The 8,903-nt window shown below is 36.0% G+C and overlaps 1 protein-coding gene across 4 annotated transcripts in view; it reads right to left on the bottom strand.

Moving 5' to 3' along the window:
- LOC136038811 (uncharacterized) overlaps positions 1-7,475 on the bottom strand; it is a 39,503-nt gene extending 32,028 nt beyond the window's left edge. The window contains exon 1 of one of the 4 annotated variants that reach the window (XM_065722194.1): positions 7,356-7,475. The gene's annotated coding sequence lies outside the window, so the exon portion shown is untranslated. The remainder of the gene's footprint in view (positions 1-7,355) is intronic. The other 3 variants (XM_065722192.1, XM_065722196.1, XM_065722193.1) reach the window with 3 other exon arrangements.
- Between the last annotated feature and the right edge of the window lie 1,428 nt (positions 7,476-8,903).

Here is an 8,903-nt window from a genome sequence, read left to right on the forward strand (position 1 = left end):
AAGCTTTAAATTCTAATAGTAGTAATACTTCTTTTGATTCTGTGTTAAGCAGCTATGTTTTTGAAACCCCAACCAGAAAATACTTTTTGTAAAATCTGCCCTTAATAGCAATGACCTAGGCATAAAATAGTTAAAGAAGTTAGAGAAGCAATTGTAATACGACTCAAATAAATACTAATCTTTCATTAAATAGGGATTTGGGGGAGTACTGACTAAATGCTTTATACATAAAATTAATTAAAAAGATTTTACCAAAAAAAGCCAGTAGACAGTAACACAGAGCCAGTTACAAAAAGACCTTCAAGGTAAGCTGCCAAAAAGGTCAGATTAGCAGCAGAAGTATATTTTTTAATTATTTTCCTTTCACTTCAATGAATTGCCTTATTTCACCTTGTTTATTTATCAGTCCTGGTTGAACTTCACTTAAGTAAGGATGTTGGGACTGTTTTAAAAGATTTAATAATAGTTTTAATGTTCATATTTTATTGCAAGTCTCTTTTCTTTTATATATTTATGTTCTGTAGAGGACAGCCCTGGGATATATGGTCAAGATATTCATTCAAATATAGAATTCCACTGTCTTGCATACAGAATTCCCTATTGTTCTTCTTGTTGTTGATAATTATTTCTATTTTTTTGTTTACTAATGATATTAGCTTTCTGACCATCAGTCCTTTATCACTAACATCAGGGTATGGGGTAGAGATGTTTCTTACACAAACCTCTTTTATCCTATCTTTTGTCACTGGGTCTTTTTGAGAATCTTTGTCACTGAGATCTTTTGAGAATGGCTGAGAAAATGTCATTTTGTGATAATGTAGGAATTGTACTATTGACATTTTCTATGTTACTGTTAACCTCAGACTGAGAAGGATGCTTAAACGGGGGACTATAGGTTTTCTTGACTTCCAGAAATGACTTCTTTAGGGCAGTTCTTATTCTACACCACCCCTTTATGACAGGAATAATTATTTTAAACTGACTATCTATATATATATATCTATATATATAAAAATAAGTTGTCTGTCTGTCTGTCTGTGGATCAGGTGACGTCATGTTTCTGTGTCGGCTGACGTCATGAAATTAGTTGTCGTCATTTTTGCTTTGACGGTGACGTCATTAAAAATATTTAAGACATGCGTTCACGGAAAAATGTTTAATTGTAAAATGACTGAAGAACCTACAATGGCAACAGCCGAGGAAGCTGCTCAAAGAGTCTATGCCAAAAAACTTGCTGCTGATAGAGAAAGTAAGAAAAGAAAGCGTGCCGAGGAATCACAAGAACAGCAAGAAAACAGGCTTGCAGCTGATAGAGAAAGTAAGAAAAGAAAGCGTGCCGAGGAATCACAAGAACAGCAAGAAAACAGGCTTGCGGCTAAAGAACGCAAAACCGCGCAGTTAGATGAAAATCCGCCTGGAAAGCGAGAGACAAAACATATCAAAACTGAAAATGATAGCGATGATGATTGGGTTTGGGATTTTGACTTGGATAAGGTCATCAATGCCTACCAGATTTAAGTTAAAAAACATAGGTTCGGCGATATGTACTTCATAGTGACGCTGAAAAATAAAGAAGAAAAAAAAACTGAAAAAATGTAAAAAACTAAAAAAATCTAAAAAGAAAAAACACTCAAAGATAAATTACAGACCGGGACACAAATGACGACCGACACAGAGGGAATATAAATGACGACCGGGAACCTCAAAGAAAAATTACAGACTGGGACACCCGGACACAAATCACAACCAGGAATATAAATGACGACCGGGACGCAGGGACACAACTACAACAGGGACGCCGGGGGCACAGGCGGGATATATAATTGACGACTGAGACACAGGGATTGTTTGAATAGAAATTACAGACCGGGACACCGGGACACAAATGACGCCCGGGACACTGGAACACAGGGAATATAAATGACGACCGGGACACTCAAAGAGATATTACAAACTGGGACACCAGGACACAAATGACGACCGGGACACAGGGAATATAAATGCTATTTATATGCACAGACAATGGGACAGCGAAGAATGTTGTATATTCGCATGTTTTACGTAGTTAAAAATATATATTTATATCTATCTCTATTCACAGGTGGGACACAGGGACACAGCTACAATGGCGCGTAACTAATATGGCGCGTAACGACTTACGTGCGCGGGGGGGCTTGGGGGGCGCAAAGCGCCCCACCAACTAGGTGTTGGGGTGGCGCGAAGCGCCACCCCAACAGCTAGTATATATATATAAATAAGTTGTCTGTGTGTGTGTGTGGGTCTGTTGGGTGACATCATGTTTGTGTGTTGACTGACATCATGTTTGTTGACTGACGAAATTACAGACTGGGACATCAGGACACAAATGACGACCGGGACACCGGCAAGCACCAGGACACAAATGACAACCGGGACACAGGGAGTATAAATGACGACCAGGATATAAGTAAAAAAAACCTAAAATACCTAAAAAAAAGGTAAAAACTACAAAAAAACTAAAAAGAAAAAAAAATGAAAACTAATATAAAAACTAAAAAAGCTAAAAAACTAAAAATACTAAAAAAAAATAAAAAAAGGAACAAAATGAAAAATAAAGGAGAAAAACAAAACTAAAAAAAATAAAAAAAACTAAAAAGAAAAAAAAACTAAAAAGAAAAAAGGGGAAAAATACAAAAATATATTTCATCATATACCATTTCAAAAACGAATGCATATACTGACCGGGACACCGGAATACAAATGACGACCAGGACACAGGGAATATAAATGACGACTGGGACACAGGGACACAACTACAATGGGGACGCCGGGGAGTACAGGGGGATATATAAATGACGAAGGGGACACAGGGAATGTTCGATTAGCAATCACCATCAACAAAACTCAAGGGCAATCATTAGAATCATGAGGTATCACTAAAAAAAAAGGTAAACAACTAAAAACTAAAAAAAGACCAATTCAAAAACGAATGTATATACAGACCCAGACACCAGGACACAAATGACAACCAGGACACCGGGACACAAGGAATATAAATGACGCCCAGGACACTCAAAGAGAAATCACAGACTGGGACACAAATGATGACCAGGACACAGGGAATATAAATGACGACCTGGACACAGGGACACAACTACAACGGGGACGCCAGGGGGCACAGGGGGATAAATAAATGATGATGGCGACACAGGGAATGGTCGATTAGCAATCACCATCAACAAAGTTCAAGGGCAATTTATTAGAATCGTGAGGTATAGATCTGAATACGGATTGTTTTCCCATGGACCATTATATGTTGCATGTTCAAGAGTCGGTAAACCTGACAATCTATTTATATGCACAGACAATGGGACAGCAAAGAATGTTGTATATTCACAAGTTTTATGTAGTTAAAAACATATATATATATAATATATATATATATCTATATTCACAGGTGGGACATAGGGACACAACTACAATGGCGCGTAACTAATATGGCGCGTAACGACTTATGCGCGCGGGGGGGCTTGGGGGGGGGGGGGCGCGAAGCGCCCCCACCAACTAGGTGTTGGGGTCACCCCAACAGCTAGTATATATATAAAAATAAGTTGTATGTGTGTGTGTGTCGAGTGACGTCATGTTTGTGTGTCAACTGACGTCATTATAAGGATTGAGCTGTATGCGTCATGAAGTTGTTTGTTGACTGACGTCATGTTTGTCAACTAATGAAATTACATACCAGGACACTGGGACACAGGGAATATAAATGACGACTGGGAACCTCAAAGAGAAATTACAGACTGGGACACCCAGACACAAATCATGACAGGGACACAGAGAATATAAATGACAACCAGGATACAGGGACACAACTACATCAGGGATGCCAGGGGCACAAGCGGGATATATAAATGACGACCAGGACACAGGGATTGTTTGAATAGAAATTACAGACCGGGACACTGGGACACAAATGACTACCAGGACACCGGGACACAGGGAATATAAATGACAACCAGGACACTCAAAGAGAAATTACAAACTGGGACACAAATGTTGCATGTTCAAGAGTCAGTAAACCTGACAATCTATTTATATGCACAGACAACAGGACAGCAAAGAATGTTGAATATTTGCATGTTTTACGTAGTTAAAAACATATAAATATATATATATCTACCTCTATTCACAGGTGGGACACAGGGACAAAACTACAATGGCACGTAACTAATATGGCGCATAACGACTTATGCACGGAGGGGCTTGGGGGGGGGCGCGAAGCGCCACCCCAACAGCTAGTTAGATATAAATTCCAAAGAGAAAACCAAGTCAATGTTGCCTCTAGACTTGGCATACTGAACAATTTATGCTTTTATTGAATTTTTTTTGCAGATTGAAGACATTTGATGCATAATCAGAGGCATTGTTTGGGAGCAAGGCCAGTTGCCCCACCCCCCATGATGCAGAGAAAATTATTATATATCCCATGTCCCTTGACTATCCAGGTATGGACTCCTCTTACCCCCCCCCCCCCCCCCAAAAAAAGTACTTTGAGCCTTATACCTTTGTTTGACCTAAATTTAAAGATCTTGAAGCTTTGAATATCTTTCTCTTAAATTTAGGGAAGGGGGAACCTTAGTACAACTTAAAATCCTGCTGAAACAGTTGGAATCACATTTTCCAGAACTAGAGCTGATGCAAAGGAACCAAAAACACAAAACAATTGCCATAGAAGATAGGAAAGAAATAGAGCAGGAGCATGAGCTACTCCATAAAATAAACACAATACATTGCTTTATGGATAGTTTATTTTTGAAGAAAAAGTGGGAAGTAGTAGGCCTATACCAGAATATGCCTGATCTGGACAAGCAGAAAATCAGTAACCATTTGGGTAGGTGTGCTATTTATTTATTCATTTTATTTTTCACCCACATAATACATAAAGTAAATATGGTGGAGTAAGAATAAATATAAAGAACACAAAGAGGAAAACAAACACACATACAAAATCAACAAAAAAAAAACAGATAAGATAGTGGTTAGGGGATAGGTGCACAGAAGCTATACTGGAGAGTTTTCTGTCAGGAATCTCCAACTTTAAAGTTATATCAGGAACTGAGATTTTCTAACAAGAGTCCAGTTCTTTGTCCAAGGTGGAAGATACAGAAGAAATTTGCAAAATTTGAAATAATTTATCCAAATGCTTTTTAAATTACCATTATTAAGAAGGGAGAAAAGACCTGAAGCATAAAGGACAGAATAATCACAGAAAGTAGAATCAAGTTTGGCCAGCACACATCTATTATACTTCCCTCTGTTTGCAACAATTTTTGCATAACCAACCTGAATCTTTTTACTTTTATCACAGACAGTGCACTGACATAAGCTCAAAAGATTGTTAGTAATAGAGATACCAAGCCAATGAATACAGTCAACAAGAGGGATAGTAAAGTGCTATATATAGTGAAGTGATAGTGATAGTGGGATATGGTGCTCTAAGCAAAAATGTTTGGAATAAAATAGGCTATTAAAACACTGATCCAAAGGATTATATAGGTCAGAAAAGGGATGACATTTTAGTAGACTTTGCTAAAAAGACTTTTACAAATCTCCTAGGGAAACTTCCTAAACAAACAACTCAGCTGGTTGTTGTAGCACACCATTATGAAGGACTATTCAAAGACACTCAGGGTTATGAAGTTGTTTTGTTGAAAGACCAAAAAGGTTGCCATGAATGGCATGAAAACAGGCCTAGAAAGTCTTTTTCAATTCAACTGAATATGGTTCTCAATAGCTGCAACTATCCTGCTTGATATCCAATGTAAAACAAAACTTATAGAATGCACTGACCACAAAGTCTTTGCTTTTCTAGTGTACCTATCAGGAGGATTAGATAGAACTAGAGTAGTTCAACTATTTCCAGGTAACCAGACTATAAACTGTTGGAAATTTGCCAATGAACCAAACAGCAAACATGAAGAAGTGGATAACTGTGTTGCTCTTCAAACAGGTTTCTGTGCCAGGACAGGGTGCACAGTTGTAATTGTTGAAACAAATAACACAGACATTGTAGTCATCTTGCTGCAGTCTTTTAAGAAGATTAAAAGGCAAAGCCATGCTACCCTTAATGTTTTGGGGTGTATAAAATGTGTATTACTGCATATAGCAAGATTCTGATGACCAAATATTGTTTCTTCATCATTATCAGAGAAGGGCATTCATTTCTTAGCTTTCTAAAGTTTCTCTCTAACAAGACTAAAAATGCATAAAGTGAGCAGGGTTTTGAAGCTGAGAGAAATGTTGGGGTTGGAAAATATGAATGAATAATGACCTAAAAATAATATGCAACCATCAGAACCTACCTATATGCAGTAATTAAAAAAAAACTAACAAAGAACTAAATATCCTGCCTTCAAACTTTTAACACCACAGATTCATCCCTTAACTACCTGCAATTTCTGGCAAAAATAGGGTCACAGTGATAAAACATCATGAAGATAATAAACAAGGCTTAACCAATCAGCAAAAAGTAGGTCATAAACATCAACTAACAATTCAACCAATCAGAATACAGACCCTAATGCCCATATGGCTCATGGACTCATTTGCTTTACTCTATAAATAATGTTACTATAAGCTAAATTGGATGTTTGTTTTGTTCAAACAGCTGACTAGTTTAAAATCAAAAGTGAACAATTTTGGACATTCACATTAAGGGATGCATAAGTTTTTTAATTATGTTTTGACTTCTTACTATACAGAAATTACTAGTGATAACTAGAATTAGCATTTAAAATATAATTTCATTCATATTGTACAACCTCAACTATTCCCTTGGCTTCAAAACCCTGCCCACTTTACACATTTTTAGTTTGCACAATGGAGGAGGATGGTCAATCAGAAATAGATGCACTTCTAAACTTAGGATTTCTAAGTAATATAGTATAACTATGCTACTTTACAGCATAGTTTCCAGTTTAGACAGCTTGTGATGAAACTAAACAATTACCTAGCTCTGAAGTTGTTATATCAATTCTCAAAGGCCTATCAGGTAGCATACCAGTATATGCATAGAATTTACCTGCCAAAACCAAACAGTGCATAGGGGTTTCTATGAGGTTAATATAGACTAGATTTGTTATGCTGGGCCATAAAGAGCTGTTTCCAGTATATGCCAAGAGAAGAACCTATAGCAAAAGAAACATGTTAAGAAAACAATCCATACTTCATAATAGGCCTATGCAGAAGAATTTTAGCTAGCAGATCCTACATGTAGCTCTGGATAGGCTGGTTACAATGCCACAAGTATTGTATAGTTCTATAAATGACGTTAACATAGTTTATTTGCAATTTTGTCCAAATAAAATACTTACTACAGTTTTACTAATACGGATTATTTACTTATTTATCTTATTTTTCTTCAAGTTGAAATTTTGGGCTGATATCCTAACTGAAATATGCTGTTTCTTCATTAGAATGAATAGTCTGAATAACAGACATCTTTAAGAACGTGAAACAATACCTAGATAGTAGATAAAACGTCTAATATAGCCGTATTATGAAAGTAGATTGAATAGAGATGTTAAAACATTAAGCTATGTATCAAACTAGAACTGTATTCCTTCTGTAGCATTAATTTCAACAACTATTATCCGAGATACACCATTTCAAAATTATGGTATTGAAATAAGCTTAAAAAGGAGCAGACATAAGTCAAAGTTAATCAGCGGAACTTACTAAAATGAACAGAATTAAATTGAAAACTCGTAGAATCAACAGGCATTCTGGAATAGTTATGAAATAGGTCCTAAATTTTTCAGTTTTTTAATTTTTCTGGGTAATATATTTCTGTTTACTTTAAAGTGCATTTGGAGACGCCAGTTTTTTTTAAAGTTTTATTTACCCATTTCAATAATTAAAAATAAACAGCAATGCTAAAATATGAACTGCGGAAACGACTTTCCTCACAAAGAGATAATACATTTTTTTCACGTGAATATTTTTAATGCATATACTGAATAACATTTTCAGTTTGGACAGCATAATCATAACATCTATGTTATGTAAATATAATCAGTTAAGTACATATTTTTAAGCCTTTAATGTATATTTCAAGCATTAACTGGATAAAATACATTAAAAATTATGGACAGCACTCATATTCTGGGGATACAGCTAAGTTTGCCAAAATCATCGGAATTATTTTAAATTTAGTTCTGGGGGCTGGGACTTCTTCTGGAAAATTTTACCTGCATGCTTTTTTTAGCTCAAAAGTTCCCAAACTTCTATCCTCATAGACCACTTGAAGGTTTTGCTGGTTCCAGTTTACCCCTTCAGCTAGGTTTACACCGTGTTTCCAAAACTCAATAAGAAAAATATGAAGATTATATCTAAATATCAAATTTTAGTTGCTGCTAGGTTCCAACCACACAGTGTTCAAAAAACAAACTAAGAATTGATTGGTTGATTAATTGTTGTTGTTTGGAATTTGACACATTCGACCAATAAGTCAAATGTGTTCGTATCACTTGATTGTATTGTGCCTTTTGTAATCACTGGCTTGCTTGGGTGTCACTTCAGTCAAAATTCACTGAACCAGATAATATATCACTAACCGTGCTATAGGTAGGGGGCTATTCACCTGCAGCAAATGCCTGTGTTGAAAAACAGAAATCAGAGTAATCCGTTAATTAATTAATAGATCGTGTCGTGAATGGATCAAAACAGTACAGTAGGCCATTCAAAAAAGGAAACTATCCTACCTGACTTTTTCCTTACATCTACTCACAACACAAAAAAAAACAAATAATTCCAACTTACCCTATTTGGAATACTTCCGGTTAAAGTGGTAAAAATAAAAAAAGGAATAGTATATTGTTTTGTGTTGTATTTATTCAAAAATTTAATGAAGACACTTTTAA

The sequence above is a fragment of the Artemia franciscana genome, chromosome 18 (assembly GCF_032884065.1).
Source record: "Artemia franciscana chromosome 18, ASM3288406v1, whole genome shotgun sequence".
In the NCBI taxonomy this organism is placed as follows: domain Eukaryota; kingdom Metazoa; phylum Arthropoda; class Branchiopoda; order Anostraca; family Artemiidae; genus Artemia; species Artemia franciscana.